At 40.8% G+C, this 18280-nt stretch overlaps 1 protein-coding gene across 1 annotated transcript in view; it reads left to right on the forward strand.

Moving 5' to 3' along the window:
- The first annotated feature begins 6764 nt into the window (after positions 1-6764).
- Rc3h1 (ring finger and CCCH-type domains 1) overlaps positions 6765-18280 on the forward strand; it is a 72017-nt gene continuing 60501 nt past the window's right edge. The window contains exon 1 of the mRNA XM_008769698.4: positions 6765-7227. The gene's annotated coding sequence lies outside the window, so the exon portion shown is untranslated. The remainder of the gene's footprint in view (positions 7228-18280) is intronic.

The raw sequence follows: 18280 nt of genomic DNA on the forward strand, positions 1-18280 counted from the left end.
CTGGATTTCTTGGATGTTTTGGGTTAGGACCTTTTTGTGTTTTACATTTTCTTTGATGGTTGTGTCAATGTTTTCTATGTTATCTTCTGCTTCTGAGATTCTCTCTTCTATCTCTTGTATTCTGTTGGCTATGCTTGCATCCATGACTCCTGATCTCTTCTCTAGGTTTTCTATCTCCAGGGTTGTCTCCCTTTGTGCTTTCTTTATTGTTTCTATTTCCATTTTTTGATCCTGAATAGTTGTGTTCAATTCCTTCACCTGTTTGTTTGTGTTTCCCTGTAATTTATTAAGGGATTTTTGTGTTTCCCCTTTAAGGGCTTCTACTTGTTTACCTGTGCTGTCCTGTATTTCTTTAAGGGTGTTATTTATGTCCTTCTTAAAATCCTCTATCATGAGATGTGATTTTACATCCAAATCCTGCTTTTTTAGTGTGTTGGGATATCTAGTATTTGATTTGTTGTGGGAACTGGGCTCTGATGATGACAAGTAGTCTTGGTTTCCATTGCTTAAGTTCCTGGGATTTCCTCTTGCCATCTGGTTGTCTCTGGTGTTAGCTGGTCTTGCTGTCTCTGACAGTGACTTGACCCTCCTGTAAGCCTGTGTGTCAGCACTCCTAGAGACCAGTTTTCTCCCAGTGTGATCTGAGTACAGAGAGCTTTATCACAGGGTCAGCTCTGGGTGCAGGTAGAAACCAGAAGGATCCTTTCCCTGACTGCGCCTTGGTTCCTGTGTCCAGAGGGCTCTAGGCGAGTTCCTCTTGGGCCAGGAAAGTGAGCAGAAATAGTGGTCTTCCCTGTGCTCTCAGGATTGTCTGCATTTCTTAAAGTCCTGCTCTCTCCCCAGGGGATTTGGGTACAGAGAGCTGTGGGACCAGAGCAGCTCCGGGCACAGGTGGTAACCCGTCCCAGACTACTCCTAGATTCTTGTGTCCCGAGGGTTCCAGGCGGGTCCCTCAGAGCAGAAGTGGTGGTCTTACCTCTGCTCTCAGGTGTGTCAGAGCTCCTGGAGATTGACTTTCAGCTTTGGACACAGTCAGAGATTAGAAGGATCCTGTCCCTGACTGCTCCTAGGTTCCTTTGTCCAGAGGGCTCTAGGCGGGTTCGTCTTGGTCCAGGAACATGAGCAGAAGTGGAGGTCTCCCTAAGCTCTCAGGATTGTCCACACTTCTGAGAATCCAGCTCTCTCCCCCGACATTCAATTCTTGTTTCAGGGAGTGAGTTTGGTACCCCTTCTAGATGACCACCCATATTTCTATTACATCTCATACTTTGGTTCTTTTTTTTTTTTTTTTTTTTTTTTTTTTGGAGCTGGGGACTGAACCCAGGGCCTTGCGCTTCCTAGGCAAGCGCTCTGCCACTGAGCCAAATCCCCAGCCCCAGCCCCAACATCTCATACTTTGGTTGTTTCAAATGTGTATCTTGTGTTTCTCTAACTAGGTTATTAAACTGGATCATACAAATGGTTCTATTTTAATTGGTTAGTTAGTTAGCTAATTTGTTTGTTTTGGAACCTTCTATAATGTTTTGCATCCTGCTGTTGTGCTAATGCACCATGACCCGGTTTGGGCTCCGGGAAAGTCCCACTTCTGAGATTTACCCTTCTCCAAAGAGCACCTGAGGGCGAAGTGTTGAAGTACCACCCTATGGGGGTATTTCCCATTCAAACCATGACAGCTCTGTACTTCCAGAAAAGTACATTCCCCACTAGAAGCCTAAAATTAATTTTACTCTTTTAGTCTTTTTCTTTCCTTTTGTTTTTGGGTTTCCCTTTCGAAGACTAAGTTTCTCCATATAATAGCCCTGGCTGTCCTGGAACTCACTCTGTAGACCAGGCTGGCCTTGAACCCAGGCAGATCTGCCTGCCTCTGCCTTCCAAGTGCTGGGATTAATGGTACACATCACCATTGCCTGACCTCTTTTTTAGTCTTTAAACCAGAGAAGAAGCACAGTATAGCACAGGTTCGCTGACAATTTCACAAGGCATTAACAGATTTGCATACATCGAAACATAGCATTGATTCCTTTTTAGAGTTCAAGAATGAAACTGTCCTTAGGATAGGGCTGACACCTGCAGGGGACTCAGGAGCGGAAGGTCTTCTCAGCTACATGGTAAGCTTTAGGCCAGCCTTGGTTATACAAGACCCTGTCAAGAACAATAAGAACTAACTGTGAGTGATGCCTTGCCATTATATTTCGTTTTATTTTCCTGGGCCAGTCTTCAACTAGAGATCCTCCAGCCTCTGCCTTCTGTCCTTGGATTGTAGGATTGCTACCACTCAGCTTATCCTAGTTACTTGCGTTTTTTTTTTTTTTTTGTTTTGTTTTTTTTTTTTTTGAAACATTATCTACAGCCTAGGCTGGCCTCAAACTTGGGCCAATTCTCTTGCCTCAATTTTTTGAAATACTGGAATCAAAGGTGTTATTTATTCATCCTGCCTGGCAAGTCTCTTTGCTGCTGTTTCAATCAATAAAATAATGATTTTGACGACACACAGAAGATGAGTTTTTAAAACTGTTTCTTGTACTGCATATGGTGGAAAACACCTGCATTTCTAAAATTAAGGAGCTATGCGCAGTAAGATTGTTGCAAATTAGCAGTTAGCTGGGTCTATGAAGAAAGTTCCAGGCCAGCCAGGGATGCATAGAAAGACCCAAACTCAAAGCACAAAAATTACAGAGAAAAAGAGAGGCCAAGGGATTTCCTGAGCATTTACTGTACGCTTCGAACCAAGGGCTTTACACAAAGTGATTTGTTTAGTAGTAGTATAGTGGTGGTAGAGAAGAGGGTAGAATCTAAATTTTTGCGTGTTCCACATTAAAGTTACATAAAGTAGTAAATAAATCTAAATGGCTTAGATTTCTAAGCACAATGTGACTATAAAACATGTGAATTGTCTTAAGTAAATGTTGACACAGTCTGACTATGTAGCCTAAAACTTGTTACATGACCAGGCTGGCCTCCAACTGCCTGCCTCTGCCTCCTGAGTGCTGTGCTTAAAAGCATGTACCACCATACCCAGTTTAGTAATATGTTTTATTTTATTTATTTATTCATTTATTTATTTATTTTCTTTTTTTTTTGAGACAGGGTTTCTCTGTGTATCCCTACCTGTCCCAGAACTGGCTCTGTAGACCAGGCTGACCTTTCAAACTCACAGATCCACCTGCCTCTGGCTCCCGAGTGCTAAGATTAAAGTGCTAAGATTACTTCCACCCAGCAGTAACAGATTTAAAAAAAAAAAAAAAGCTAACTTTTGATATAATCTCACTCTACAACCCAGGCTGTAAGTGTTGCATCTCTGAGGGGAAGGGCTTCCCCAGTGGCCGTGTTACAGTTCTGAGGGAATAGTTTTTCCTAATGCAGGTGTTGCAGTTCTGAGAGGGACAATTTCCCCAATGGAAGTGTTATAGTTCTGCCTGAGGGGAAAGCAGTACAAGTGTTGCAATCTGAAGGAAAGGTATCCTGGCAGCTGGAAGCCAGTGAATACCACAAAGTCACACCAAACAACAAACCTCACACAAAACATTTCTTGGGAAAGACATGTGGGTGGCTGCCTCTGCTCTGGCAGGAGGCAGCTGGTAACTGGGCTGGAGGCAGGCTTTTTGTAGGGTTTCTTGGGGGCTAGGTTTTCCAGGGATTTTCAGACTGGGGATTGGGGAGGTTTCAAGGGAAGCCCAGGGACTGGTGGGATTTTGTGCTTAGGGACTGGTGTATTTTGATAGGTTTTAAACGTAGGCTAGGACCTTGCACTCTACATAGGAGGACTTGAAATTCTAGTTGTCTTGCTTCAGCTTCCAAAGTACTGGAACCAAAGACCTATGCCACCATAGCCAACCATCTTCATCCATACATTTTTTTTATTTAATTTTAAAAGTTTTGATTGAAAAAAAAAGTTTTGATTGATTGTGTTGATTCATTATTCATTTATGAGTCAGGGCCTTACTAGGTAGCCTTTGCTGGCCTGAAGCTCACTGTATAGACCAAGATGGTCTCTAACTCACAGATACCCTTGTCCCTGCCTCTTGATTGCTGGACTGAAGGTATGTACCACCATTTGGTGCTTTACTTTCTAAAGTTTTGAAATTTAAATTATATATGCATATAAACTTCGACATACTAATTTAACCTTTTCATTAATTCCTAATTTCAAGTCCCTAGTAATGCTAAAACTTAGAAAAATTAGGGAGAGATCGATTCACTGACTAAAATGTACAGTTATTAATTTTGGAATAAAATTCACCCTTTCTCTTCTTTCCCTTGGTGGATTACCAAATCTCTTTTAAATAGACTTGGTCTCAAGGGACACATTGTCTTCTGTATCTCCTGTCTAGTCTAATTGCAGAATTCAAAGCCTAAATGACTCCTCACAGGTTCGTTTCATTATAAACACTTGTTTCTACAGAGTTGCTCTTTCTTTTCCAACAAGTATTTGCTCAATTATATAGTCAGAATGAACTTAGAGGGACCTCTGTGTTTAACCTATTTCGAGTTGAAATAGCCAGCATCGCTATTGCTATTTTAAGGAACGTGCATTAGGTTGTTTGTGATGGAAGCTGAGCTACTTGCCTTCACCTAAACAGGGAGGTTGGCACGTGTGCCTAGCAACAGCAGCTAAAACCTTCTGTTGTGGAAGGTTCCCTAGGAGTGAGCAGGGAGGAATAGCGGGAGGAACAGATTGCCTGTTTTTTCCTGGTAGGGATCTGAGCCCTGGTTGTTTGAGGAGGAAAAAGCTTTCCAAGAGATAACGTTTAGATTAATTCATGTCAGCCTACACTTAAGAGCTGCTGGAAATTAGGTCTGGGGTTCACCGCAAGAGCCAGGCTCTTATCTGACTAGGGTAGGTTCCCAGATGTTCAGCAGATGACTGAACCGAAGGAGAACAGTATAGTACAGTGTGTTCACTTTATACATAAGAAAAACTAGGTTTAATTTATAAGTTAGGCAAATTAATAACTAATAATCAACAGAACAATTATAACAACGTATGATAGGAATTCATTGGAAACTCATGAATTATTTCTGGAAATTTTCAGTTAATACTTTTTGGTTTACGGTTCTCCAGAAGTAACTGAAATCATAGAAATTTCAGATAAGTGGGGACAGCTGTTATTTAGTAGTTTAAAAGATTACAGATTTAGCTTACTTCAAAGCAGTAAGCATAATCAATAAAGACATGAGTGAGTCTAAAAATAAGCTGACATCTCACTGCCATGAAGTTATAATCTGGCAAGTTTAGGAAAAAGTATAATATTTTAGCAATAATAGAAATACTACCTGAGTTGGATGTGCTGACTTATACCTATAATTCTGCAGTTAAGAAGTAGAAAGGCCTGTGGGGCAGGCAGTGGGAACACAGGCCTTTAATGCCAGCACTCAGGAAGCAGAGGCAGGCAGATCTCTGAGATTAAGGCCAGCCTGGTCTACAGAGTGAGTTCCAGGGCAGCCAGGTCTATACAGAGAAACCCTGTCTTGAAAAACCAAAAAATAAAAAAATTTAAAAAAAAATTAAAAAAGAGGTGGGAGGCTAGCCCCACGAGTTACGTTGTATGCTGTAGGCCAGCCTGGGCTACAGGACAAGAGCCTGTCTCAAGAACCAAAAGCTAGCCAGGTATGGCTAGGCGGCATATACCTATAATCTCCACTCTCAGGAGGCAGGGGATCAGGTCAGTTTAGGCTCCAGGATGCTTTGTTCCAAGAATAAAACAAACACAGCCAAACCAAAAACAACAAATACGAAAAATCCCAAACCAAAACAAAGCCCAAACAACAACAAAGCCCAACAGCCACCCTGTTATTGTTTATTGTGAGAGGTAGAAATAGTTTTGTTTTTTTTGTTGTTGTTGTTTTGTTTTGTTTTTTTATCGATGTTGGTGAGTTTACAGTGAAGAAAGGACAGGCTGGGAATAGGGCTCACACCTTTAATTCCTGCAGAGACAGATGGAACTCTGTGAGTTCAAAGCCAGCCTGGTCGACAGAGGAAGTTCCAGGATGCCAAGGCTACATAATAGAGAGACCCTGTCTCAAAAACAAAACAAAAAAGAAAGGACAGAACAATAAATCCTCTGCTTTCACAGCCAAAGCAGGAAGCAGAAAGAGAGTGGGGAGCATTAGATGGTGTTGATCTGAGCACAGTTTTAATGTGAAAATTAGTATATAAATTTAATACTACATAGTATTAGAATTCCATTTCTTTTGTTTCTCCAGAGTTTGGCTAAACTGAATTCTGTCGAAGATGTGTACACACACACACACACCACAACACAGGGTACTGGAAAGGGATGGGATGCAAAACAGATACAAGAATAGAAGAGTCCAGAGCTTAAGAGTAACCCCCTAACTAATCTCTCTCTCTCTCTCTCTCTCTCTCTCTCTCTCTCTCTCTCTCTCTCTCTCTCTCCTCTCAGTAGGGGAAAGGGAGTATGTAAATTAAAATGATACACACACACACACAAGCGCGCACCACACACACACACACACACACACACACACACACACACACACACACACACACACACACACACACACACACACACACACACAAGCGCGCACCGCTGGGCGGATAAGTAAAAAAGATGCTAGTAGAGGAAAAGTCCAGACCTGACAAAGTGACAAGCTCAGAGGCAGTGCGAGACTCCACAGGAGCGAGCTTACAAGCACCTCCTGGCCTCTTGCCTGCCGGGACTAAAGACACTGTGGCCCGGTAGCCCGGGAGGAGGTGGGACAAGTTTCTCCACTCGGGGCGCGACAGCGCTCGGGACAAGGGCGAGGCGCGTCGCCCGCTCCAGGCAGGGCGTTGGGGCCGGTGACTCAGAGCTTTCTTTCGGGCCCCGCCCTGAGCCGACCACGCCCCACCCTCGTTAGCCACGCCCCCACTTCGTTGGCCCCACCCCATGAGGCGGAGCCTCGCCCTTATCTCCGCCCCAGTCTCGGGGCGGGCCGGAGTCTGAGGAAGAGGAAGGGGACGAGGACAACGAGCGACGGGCGGCGGAGGACGCGGAGGAGGAAGGGGAGGCCGACCAACAAGATGGCCCCTGCTGCAGGAGCAGCCTCAGCAGCAGCAGGTGGGGGGCTGGAGGCGGCGCTGGCGGTGGCGGCTACGGCCGTGGTCCGGCGGCCTGGGACAGATTCAGAATCGATGGTGGCAGCGGCGGCAGCGGCGGCTGCCGCGACGGTGGCGACGGCCGCAGGGACTCGGAGCTGAGAGGAGCTGCTGCTCGGACCAGCGCGGTGAGCAAGTGGCGGACGGCAGTGTGGGAAGTGGGGCGGCCGCGGCCGAGAACAATAGGCAGCGGCTGCGGGGATGGGGCTGTCCTCACCCGCCCTGAGCTCGGGACCGGCCCCAGGGCTTGTCAGTGGCCAGCGTCCTTTAGGCCTCAGGCCTCCGCGTGCCTCTCGGAGGGCCTGCCGGGGTAGGTAGGCCGAGGGGCGGTGCGGACGCCGCCCTGGACGCGGGGAAGGCTGGGGAGGCTGGGGAGGCTGGGGCGGGAGGAGGGGGGTGTCCGAGGCTGGCCGGTTCCGCGGTCCCTCGGAGGACAGCCGGCGGGCGGAGAGTTTGCTCGCAGGAAATGTTGTTTGGACCCCTGTCTGTGCGGTGGGGGAGGGAGTAGGTGCCTGTAAACAGCCGCCGCTCTTGCCTAGCTGCCAGGCGTGGCTGCTCCCTCCCCAGCCCCCTTCCTCCCTTGGCCAAGTGGGTTTTAGGGTGTCGGTTTCCCTGGAGTTCCTGAAGATAAACCCTATTGGCCAAGGCGAAACCATGTGCAGGTGCCTTTTTCAAAAAGACTTATGTGTACAACAACCAACAACAAAAACATACAAAATGTGGTGGCTGGTAAAGGATGGAGTAGTAAGGGGTGGACCTTTCCTAACATCATTCTAGACATCAGGTCTCTGTAAACACCACTGTACTCACATCCCTGGTCAGAGGGAGCGAGCTGAAACAAGGGCTCTTTTGAAGCAGCAATAATGTAACTCTTGACATCCCAGAATAGTCTGTGAAACTGGAAACAAAGCCACTTACTGGCAACACGGAGACAGATTGTTAAGGTTTGAGCAGAACTTTTCCAACTAGCCGTTTTGAATCGTGTACAACAGAGGAAATACCATTAACCTCTTTGGTAAAGTGTGTATCTTCTGGAAGCGCTTACTCAGGAGAGAGAAGTGGTTCATCTGTCCCCTTAGGATTTCTTGTGTCTGTCTCATGTTCTAATAATTTTTTTTTTTTGCCAATTTGTCCTAAAATTGGAGAAGATCCTTTTCTTTCTGTTTGAAATTTCATATTTAAAGCCTACTTTCTAAGATTTCAGACACTTTTAGCCTGGCGTTATGATGCTTGCTTGTGAATCCTGGTACTCGGGAGGCTGAGACAGAGGATCCTGATTTCAAGACTGAAAAGACTAGTATCAAAAAACTAAGTGGGCCAACGAAACACCAGACAATAGAAACTTTTACTGGTAGTTTTCGAAAACAAAAACAGTTGTGCTTCTGTTTTAAGTGGCTAGTCTTAGGGTGAGGCACCTCCTTTTATATTATATTAGTATGTTATACTGCATAATATCTTTAAACTTAAAAGTTAACTATTTCTCCTAAATGTAATTTTTCAAAGCATTTACTACATACGTTTTCGAATGGAGGGGGAAAGAGGTAAATTTTATTCCAGTGTCTACCTGCAGATGCAGAAAATTGTTTTTAAAAGCTTAAAAACATTCAAGAAGACTGCTTAATATTAGCTTGCAGGATCTATATAGGGGCTTTGTGTTTCTTCCTTTCCTTTTATTGTTTTGGAGACACAGTGTTGGGGTAGGCCAGGTTGGGCAGGAATTAACAGTCTTCCTGTCCTAGCATCCTGAATGTGGCACTGAGTTAATATTCTTAAAAGGAAGGTTGACTTGTACAAAGAAGATATTGGTTGACAGCGCTTGCCAATTTCTAGGGTAATTTCCTAATTAAAATTTATCTCTGACTGTTAAAAGTATTGTTTAGTAATATGAAATTTAATTAGCAGTACTGGTTTCTAGTTCTATTGAGGAGTTGATAGTGAATAATTATATAAAACGCAAATTGAGTGATCTTGTATTAATATCTGTAAACTTATTTTATGCCTAGCATAATATTGTCATAGATGCTTTGATCTTTTGAATCATGGAGAAACAATTTTTGTAGAATATGGCTCCTGCTAATGTGATTGGGGGGAGGTGTGGCCAAGAATTTCAGAACACTTTGTTTTTGTTTTTGAAGAACTTAGACTGGTAGGTTTTCTTTTCATAGTGAATTTTATTAGACACAAAGTATCATGTGTATTGTAATGATACTTAAATTTATTTGTGGGCCTAAACATATTAGAAAAATTACATAATGCTAGTTTATGAGTTTATAAGTTTTCAGTTATGGAAAAAACTCTCATTGTTTCATCAATGACTTGTTAATGTTATTTGATACAACTTTTCTGAAAGTAAAGGCCTTCAACTAAGAGACCAGGGAGAGATGGTGCAGTCAGTGGGATAAGAGTGCTTGCTCAGTAGATGGGAGAATTTGAGTTCAGATTTCAGGCACTCATGTAAAGGGGGTGTGGTTGTGTGTACTGTGACCTCAGGACTGTGGTGGGCAAGAGACAGGAGAATCACTGGAGCTTTCCTAGCTCCAGGTTTCAGTAAGACACACATGCGCGTGCGCGCGCGCGCGCACACACACACACACACACACACACACACACGGGCACACACATACACTAACTACATGCACTAAAATCTTTTTGGGGGCAGGGGGTTGTCCAATATAGGGATTCTTTGTGTAGCCTTGGTTGTTCTGGAACTTACTCTGTAGGCCAAGCTGGTTTCGAACTCTTAGAAAGCCATCTGCCTCTGCCTCCTGATTGCTGGAATTAAAGGTTGTGCCACCCAGTCCAGCCTTCAAATTTGCATTTTCTTAGTAATATAAGAGTTAAGGGGTTGGGGATTTGGCTCAGTGGTAGAGCGCTTGCCTAGCAAGCGCAAGGCCCTGGGTTCGGTCCCCAGCTCCGGGAAAAAAAAAAAAAAGAGTTAAAATATGGGTTGGAGAGATAGCTTAGTGGTTAAGACCACTGTCTGTTCTTCAAGAGGTCCTGAGTTCAATTCCCAGCAACCATATGGTGGCTTGGAACCATCTACAATGAGATTTGATGCCTTTTTCTGGTACACAGGTATATGTGCAGATAGATCACATATACATGAGATAAATGAATTTTAAAGTGCTTTTAGTAACTGAAATTACTAAAAAAAAAAAAAGTTAAAATGTTTGGTTCCTGTGAAGAGATTGAAAGGGGGACTATTGTATATCATTAAAAAAATTACGGGGTTAGGGAGTATATGACTCTGGTAAAGTGCTTGCCTAGCATTCATGAGGGCCTGGGTTCTATCCCTAGCACATAAACCATTATCAACAACAACAACAAAAAAAAAAACAACAACAAAACAAAGCTGTGGGTAGTGGCTCTTTGCACTGTAGAGGTAGAAGCAGAAGGATCATTACAAATTTGAGGCTAATATGGGATACAGAGTAAGTTCCAGATGAGTCTGAGTCTGGACTAGAATGTGGCCCTGCCTCAAGAAAACAAACAAAAACCTGTATGTATGTATGTATGTATGTATGTATGTATGTATGTATGTATGTATGTATGTATGATGTTTGAGAGCATATTCATTAAAACCATTTACTCCTACTTATGTTGCATTAATGATTGCATTGTTATCCTTACTTCACATACAGAATCACGGTTAGAAGCAGCTAAGTAAATAGCGAAAAGGTCATATACTTAATAGATAAGAGTATGCTCAAACCTAAGTCTTCTGACACAAAGTAGCTGCTTTACAGCCATTACATGTGTCATTATTAAACCTGAAAATATCTTCTGTATTGACAGATTTCTTTTCCCACTGTGCATGTTTTATAATGTTGTACTTGATCCCTAACTTTCTGTTAACTTGTACATTGTCAATACTTATATGATCAAGAAGGTATAAATTTGAACCCTTAAAGACATGCTTATTTTTTTAGCCGGTCCAAATGCTATAAAATAGGAGTATTAATATTTTTATCTTCAGTTTTTATTTTATGTATATGAATGAGTGTATGTATGTACACCATTCTGGTTTCTCAGCTATCAGAAAAGGCTATCAGATCCTCCGGATGGTTGTAAGCTGCCATAAGGATACTAGGAGCCAGACTCAGGTTCTCTGCAAGACCAACAGGTGCTCTTCTTAACCTCTGAGCCATCTCTTCAACCCCTAGAAATTCATATTTTTAGCAAGACATATTTTTGGCATTGTTACAGCTTGCTATATAATTACTACATTATACCTTTAGATTACTTAATGAAAAATTAAAAATAACTTTAATAATGTTTAATGTTGTTAAAGCTAGGTCATCTGATACTTGAGCTTCTTCATTGATAAGTCTCCCCACCCCCTTAATGCCAAAGATAATTTAGAAGTCTATGATGTCTTCAAGAACTTACGGACTTAATATTATGGAATTTGATGGGATCTAATAAGTCTATTTTTCATATATCTTTAAAGTGGTCAGTCTCTTACAAAGTGAAGGATAAACTGTTAACTGATCCCTGTTTGGTGACTGTCTCAGGTCAGGATGTTCCTTGGCAGGGTTTTCTGACCTAGTTTAGCTTTGGCTCTGACTATATTTATGCTCAGGGGTTAGGTATTCTTCAGGATTGAGTTCAGAAAGACTTCTCAGATTGGCCTACACCAGAAGATTCGGATTTTAAAATCAGCATGCTTCCTAGGATGTGATTTAATACCTGGTTAAGGCTGGAATCTCTAAGCTCTCTTTGGAGGTTAGAGTATAAGAATAGTTCTTCCTGTCTCATGCCACCAGCACATGTATGTGCCACATGCCACTGTGTCTTCAGGTTCTAGAGATCTGAACTCAGGTTCTCATGCTTACATGACACTGAGACATTTCCTCAAATCAAGCCCCTAGTCTATCAGTCTGTCTGTCTGCCTGCTTGCCTACATACTTTTTTTTTTAAAGATAAAGCATCTCTCTGTATATCTCTGTCTCTCCCTCGTGTGTGTGTGTGTGTGTGTGTGTGTGTGTGTGTGTGTGTGTGTGTGTGTGTGTGTATAAAATGCAGGTGCTCACAGAGTCCAGAAGAGGGTTTCAGACCCTCTGGAGTTGGAGTTGTCCAGTATGGAGGGGTACTGGGAACTAAACTCAGATCATCTGGAAGAACTGAGCCATCTCTGCAGCCCCTTCCATTGTTTCTTAATGCATACAGAAATCTTGAGATGTGAACAGAGGAGCCAGACCTGACGGTATAGTCCATAATCCCAGCATTGGAGAGCATGAGTCAGAAGGATGACAAGCTCAAGGTCAGTCTAGGGAACATGGAGAGTGCTAGGCTAGTTCGGACCAAAGGACTTAGTGAGTCTCTTTGAAAAATGTCTTATTCATAATTATGTGAAATTTGATTACTTTTTGTGTAGTTCTATAGTAGGAAAAAGTTGGTAATTAAATGTGAGAGTAGAAGAACTATAAGTAAGATATTTAACAAGGAGAGTAGTAAAATAAATTACCCACAACAACCACACATGTTTATCTTAGAGCAGCAGCTCACTGCCTAGTACCTGTAGACTCTTAAGAATATCATTAAATATTATAGTATGCCATATATCAGTCCTGATGATGAATTCAATGTGGAAACTATTAAAATATTTTTGTAATTTTGAAAAATCATAAAAAATTATAAAATGTATAGCAGAACAGAGAATAGTAGTTTGCTTTGTTTTGTTTGAGATAGTCTCCTGTAGTCAAGGCTGGCTTCAAAATCTGCTTTGTAGCCAACTTCTTATCCTCCTACCTTTATCTGATCCTTCTGCCTCCACCTCCCAAGTCCTGGAATTGCGGGTGTGCTCTACCACACCTAGTTTTTATGCTAGTTCTAAAGTCCCAGGCTTTATGCATGGTAGGGAAGCATGCTACCATTAGCCACATTCCCCCAGCATAAGTAGACAGAAACTGTTAGAGCATACACTTTCAAATAAAAACTACCCAACTGCTTTTTTTTTTCCAATTATTTTTTTAATTTGCGTGTGTGTGTGTGTGTGTGTGTGTGTGTGTGTGTGTGTGTGTGTGTATGTGCGCGCGCGCCTGAGTGTATGAATGAAGACTAAATGGGTACAAGTGGAGTCCACAGGAAGCCATTGGATCCCCTGGAGCTGAAGTTAATGAAAACTGGGGTTTGCGTTCTTGGAACTAAACCTGGGTTTTCTGCAAGAGAAGCAAATACTCTTAACCCCTGAATCATCACTCTAGCTCCATTAATCATCCTTTAACTTAACATTTTATCATTTCTCATCCTTAAGTAGAAATAGTAATACAACTTCTTAAGATTATTTAGAAGTTTAGACGACATAAGTATGTCTTTAGAACATACCTGATAATAAATCCCACTCCATAAATGTCATATTCCCCTCTTCATTCTGACAACAGAATAATAGTCTAGATATACTCATCTAGACTATTTGAGAAAGTTCTTTAAACATTAATGCTCAAACTGCATTTTAAAAGTCATTGTATAAGGGGCTAAAGAGATGGCTTAGTGAGTGGTTAAGAATACTGGGAGGCAGAGACAGATCTGGATGAGGCCAGCCTGGTGAAATAGCATCAGGCACTACTTAGGCCCTGTCTCAAAAATCAAACAAATAAAATGCATACTGTTGCAAAGAGCATGAGTTCTCTAGTGCTCATACTGTGACTTACAACTGCCTGAAATTGTAACTCCAGGGGTTCTGATCCTCTTCTGATCGCCATAGGCCCATCCACTCATGTATACACATCACATAGATACACATATACACATAGTCTTCAAAAATTAAATTAAAAAAAACTTTGTACAGTTTAGAATTAACTGGGTGAGTGATGGTCAGAAATTAATCAGAAATGAAGTAATTTTTAATATTGCCATTGTCATTTTTTTCCCATTTTCAGTTCGTTGTTTCAGTTTTGTTGGTTAGTTCGGTTTTTTGTTTTTGAGACAGAGTTTCTCTGTTGTAACCTTGGCGGTCTTGGCATTCACTCTGTAGACTATACTGGTCTTGAACTTACAGAGATCCACCTGCCTCTGCCTCCTGAGATCCTTTGCTGGGATTAAAGGCATGAGCCACCAGTACTGGCTTTTCTTTTTTTGTTTTAATGTGTAAGAACTACTTGCTTAGTGCCCTTGGGTGCTATTAAGAAGATGTTAGATTCTTTGGAGCTAGAGTTATAGAAGGTTGTGACATCTCTCCAGCTCCCTCCCAATCTTTTGAGTTTTATTTTGGAATTTGTTGTTTGATATCAGCTGTTAGCTATATGAAATTTGGAGGTGCTGGTACAAGGTATGCAATGTCTGTGATGTATGTGCCCTACAGAATGTTCAGCCAGAAGAGAATGTTGGGCATTTTATGATATTGAGAGAGTGTCTCTCAGAGAACCCAGCTGGCTGCTTTTGTGCTGGTTAGCTGGCCAACAAGCAGGCTTCTAAGAACCTCCAGTTTGTACCTGGGAATGCTGGGCTTATAGACAGGTATAGGCAATGCTCAGTTTTTTTGGGTTTTTTTGTTTTGTTTTGTTTTTTGTTTGTTGTTTTTTAATGTTGGAACTGGGGATTTAAACTCAAGTACTCGGTGTCACAGCAAAATGTTCATTCATATCCACTAAACCATCTCTCCAGCACCTTGAATTTAAGCTTTTTAAGTAGATTTTAATTAAAATTTTTTTGAGACAGGATCTCACCATGTAGCTCTGGCTGTCCTAGAGCTCACTCTGTAGACCAGGTTGGCCTCAAACTCAGAGAGATCCACCTGCTTCTCTTCTGCCTGCCTACTCTTGGAATAAAGGTGTGTGCCATTACACCTGGCAATAGATTTTATTTTTAAAAAATATTTTATATGTTTATTTAATTAAGTTTTGGTTAAATAAAATTTAAAATTTAGTTCAATTGTACCAGCATATTTCAGAATACTAGTAGTCATAGATAGCTAGTACATATCTTTAGTCCCAGCACTCCAGAGCATATGTCACAGCAGACATGTGAGTTCAAGACCAGTCTAGTCTATATGGAAAGTTCAGGCCAACTAGGACCACATAGTGAGACTGTCCTCAAAACTAAAAGGTTAAGGGTTCTTAGAGTATTTTAGGAAATGTCATTTTATTTTGTAGGTCTCCTATTCATAAAAATCTGCTCATGGGGCCTAGAAAGATGGCTTAGTGGTTAAAAATGAGTACTGCTTTTTCAGAGGACCCCAATTTGGTGCCCAATTACCTGCTGTAATTACAATTCCAGAGGTTCTGATACACCTCCTACCCTCCTTGAGCATCTGCACATATATGGGATACACACAGATGATTTTTAAAAATAAAAATGAATCTTGAAAAAAAAATCAACTTGCTTATAAGAGCACCAAAAAACTTTCCAAATCACTTTCTGCTGGTAGAAATAAAATTTGATACATTTTGGTATATGAAAGTCAATAATGCTGTGTTTAAATCTTCTTAAAAACATATAAGAACAACTTTCAATGTCAATAGAGCCTAGAATAGGTTATACTTTCTGTTTGTGTATATAGACATGCACACATGCATATACATTTATTTATTTTAAACTTTATTATAATAGCAAATAAAAATCACACACCAAAATTGACTAGACCCAAAGACTATAAAACTCTGAATTTCTACACAGAGTGACCATTTAGAAAGGAAACTGGAACTTCACATTGAATTTTATTCTTTAGCTAGTGAATATATTTTATGTGCTTATCTACCAGCAAAACAAACAATATCCATGACAGAGAACTAGAAAAACAACTAACTTTGTATCTTCTTTCATAATTCATGTTCATTACCTATATTAAATCTTCCTTATTACTTAATATTTAGTCTTTCTTGTTCTCTTTTCTACATGTTGTACTGTACCCACATGTATATTTATTTACATATATAATTTAATAATATGTTAATGCATAGTATACATATATTATTGGCTAGATTCTACATGAAGGAGAACATGAGTTATTTTTCTTTCTGAGATTATGTGGTCTTGTTTAATATTAAATATCCTAAGTCTATCCATTTTTCCTTCAGTTTGGGGAAGGTTGAGACAGGATTTCTCTGTGTAGCCCTGGCTGTCTTAGAACTCACTCTGTAGACCAGACTGTCCTCAAACTCACAAGAGACCCACTTATCTCTCTGCCCTCCAAGTGCTGGGATTAAAGGTATGCTTTATTGTCTGGCTTTTCCTGAAATTTTTGTAATTACATTTTTCTTTAGAGCTGAATGGTATTCCATTGTATATTTATATAAAATTTTTATTGTCCGTTCATGTGTTGGTAGACAAGTAGGTTCATTCTAATTCTTTACTTTAGTAAATAAAGTAATACACGTGGGGATGCAGATATTTCTATGGTAGAATATAGTTTTCTGAGTTTGTGCCTAAGAGCAAAATAGCAGGGTCATATGGTAGTTCTATTTTTAATTATTTCAGAAATTCCAAGCAAATTTCCACAATGGCTGTACTAATATGTATTTCCACCAATGGTGAATAATCAACCCTTCCTCACCACATCCTCTCCAACATATGCCAAGTGTATTGGTGACAGCCATTCTGATTGAGGTGAGGTCGTTATTGCAAAGTAATTTAATTTCCTTTCCCCTGATGGCTAAGGATTTTGAACATTTTTAAAAAAATAGTTATTGGCTATTTATATTTTCTTTCCTTTTCTTTCTTTTTTATTTTATTTTATTTTATTTTTTTTGTGTGTGTGTGTGTCTGTCCCGGTTTATTTGCCCCTTTGCTAGTTGACAATTTTGTTTCCTTGGTATTGAATTTCTGGAACTCTTTGTAAAGCTGCATATTTAGTCCCTGGTCTAAAGTGTAGCTGGTAAAGATTTCTCCCATAGGCTGGTTTGCTCTGCTAATTGTTTCCTTTTCTGAATAGAAACTTTGATTTCGAGAAAACTTCTCAACAAAGCTCTGCTCTTCTGGAGCTGGCTCTGTAGACCAAGGTTCATTGATCTCCTGCCTCTGCCTCTCTAGTGCTGGAATTAAAGGTGTACACCATGATGCCTGGCAAATTTTAAGTTGAATTTTTTGTACTAGATGAAAGACACTCTTCTGAAGGCAGGATCCAGTTTTGCCAGCACCGTTTGTTGAACAGACTGTCTTTTCCAGTGTATGTATTTCCTCTTTTGTCAAAAATTAAGTGGGCATAGCTTTGTTGTTTTATTTCAGAGTAGTCCGTTGTACTCCATTAATCTTCCTGATTTTATACTCTCACCAGGTTCTCTTTATGACTGACTATAATAGCCCTTTAGCATAATTTGAGGTTGAGTGTTGTAATGGCTCTAGCATTCTTGTTACTTCTTTGGTTATTCATGGTCTTTTGTGGTTCTATATGTATTTTTGTTTTTTTGTTTTTTTGTTTTTGCTAAATCTGTGAAATAGAACAGAATTTTGATAGGTTTTGTATTAACTTTAAATTAGTTTTGGTAGTATAGCCTTCCCATAATATTAATTCTGCCAAACTAGGAGAATGAACTCTTTCTGTTGTCTGTTAATCTTCTGTAATTTTTCTCTCTTCTTGTAATTTTTCTGTCTTGAAGTTTGTTTTGCTTTCACTTCTTTGATTAGATATATTCTCAAATACTTAAATTTGGCATGTGTGTTTGCATGTGTATTGTGGAGTATTCATGAAGTTCATAGGACAACTTGAAGAGTTGGTTCTCTGTTTCCTGTGGGTTCCAGGTTAAACTCAGGTTGTCAAACTTGAAGACAAGTGTTTTTATTTTGATGAGCCATTGTGCTTGGCTCTGGGACTCATTTTGGAGCTTAGGTTGGACAGAGGTAGGAGGATCACAAGTCTGAGGCCAGCACAGTCTACAAAGCAAGTAGCAGGCTACAGAGAGACCCTGTCTCAGAAAACTAAGAGTTGCAGTTAGAGCATTATTGGCAGTTAAGAGGCTGGCTGGCTGTTCTAGAATACCTGAGTTCAATTCCCAGCATCCACTTGGAGGCTCAAACCATCTGTAACTTACGTCATGATCTTACACTTTATTTTGGCCTCTTTGGTTCTAGGCACACAGTGGTATACATAGGTACATATAGGCAAAACCTTCTTACATATAAAAATAACTAAATACAATCTTGATGAATGGCCACCCGTTCTACCATTTTCCTTCTACAGTCATATGGGAGACCACAGCTGGGCTGCATCTGTGAGTTACACAATGTTTGAAGGGGACAGTGTTG

This window comes from Rattus norvegicus, chromosome 13 (genome assembly GCF_036323735.1).
Source record: "Rattus norvegicus strain BN/NHsdMcwi chromosome 13, GRCr8, whole genome shotgun sequence".
NCBI classification, from domain to species: Eukaryota; Metazoa; Chordata; class Mammalia; order Rodentia; family Muridae; genus Rattus; species Rattus norvegicus.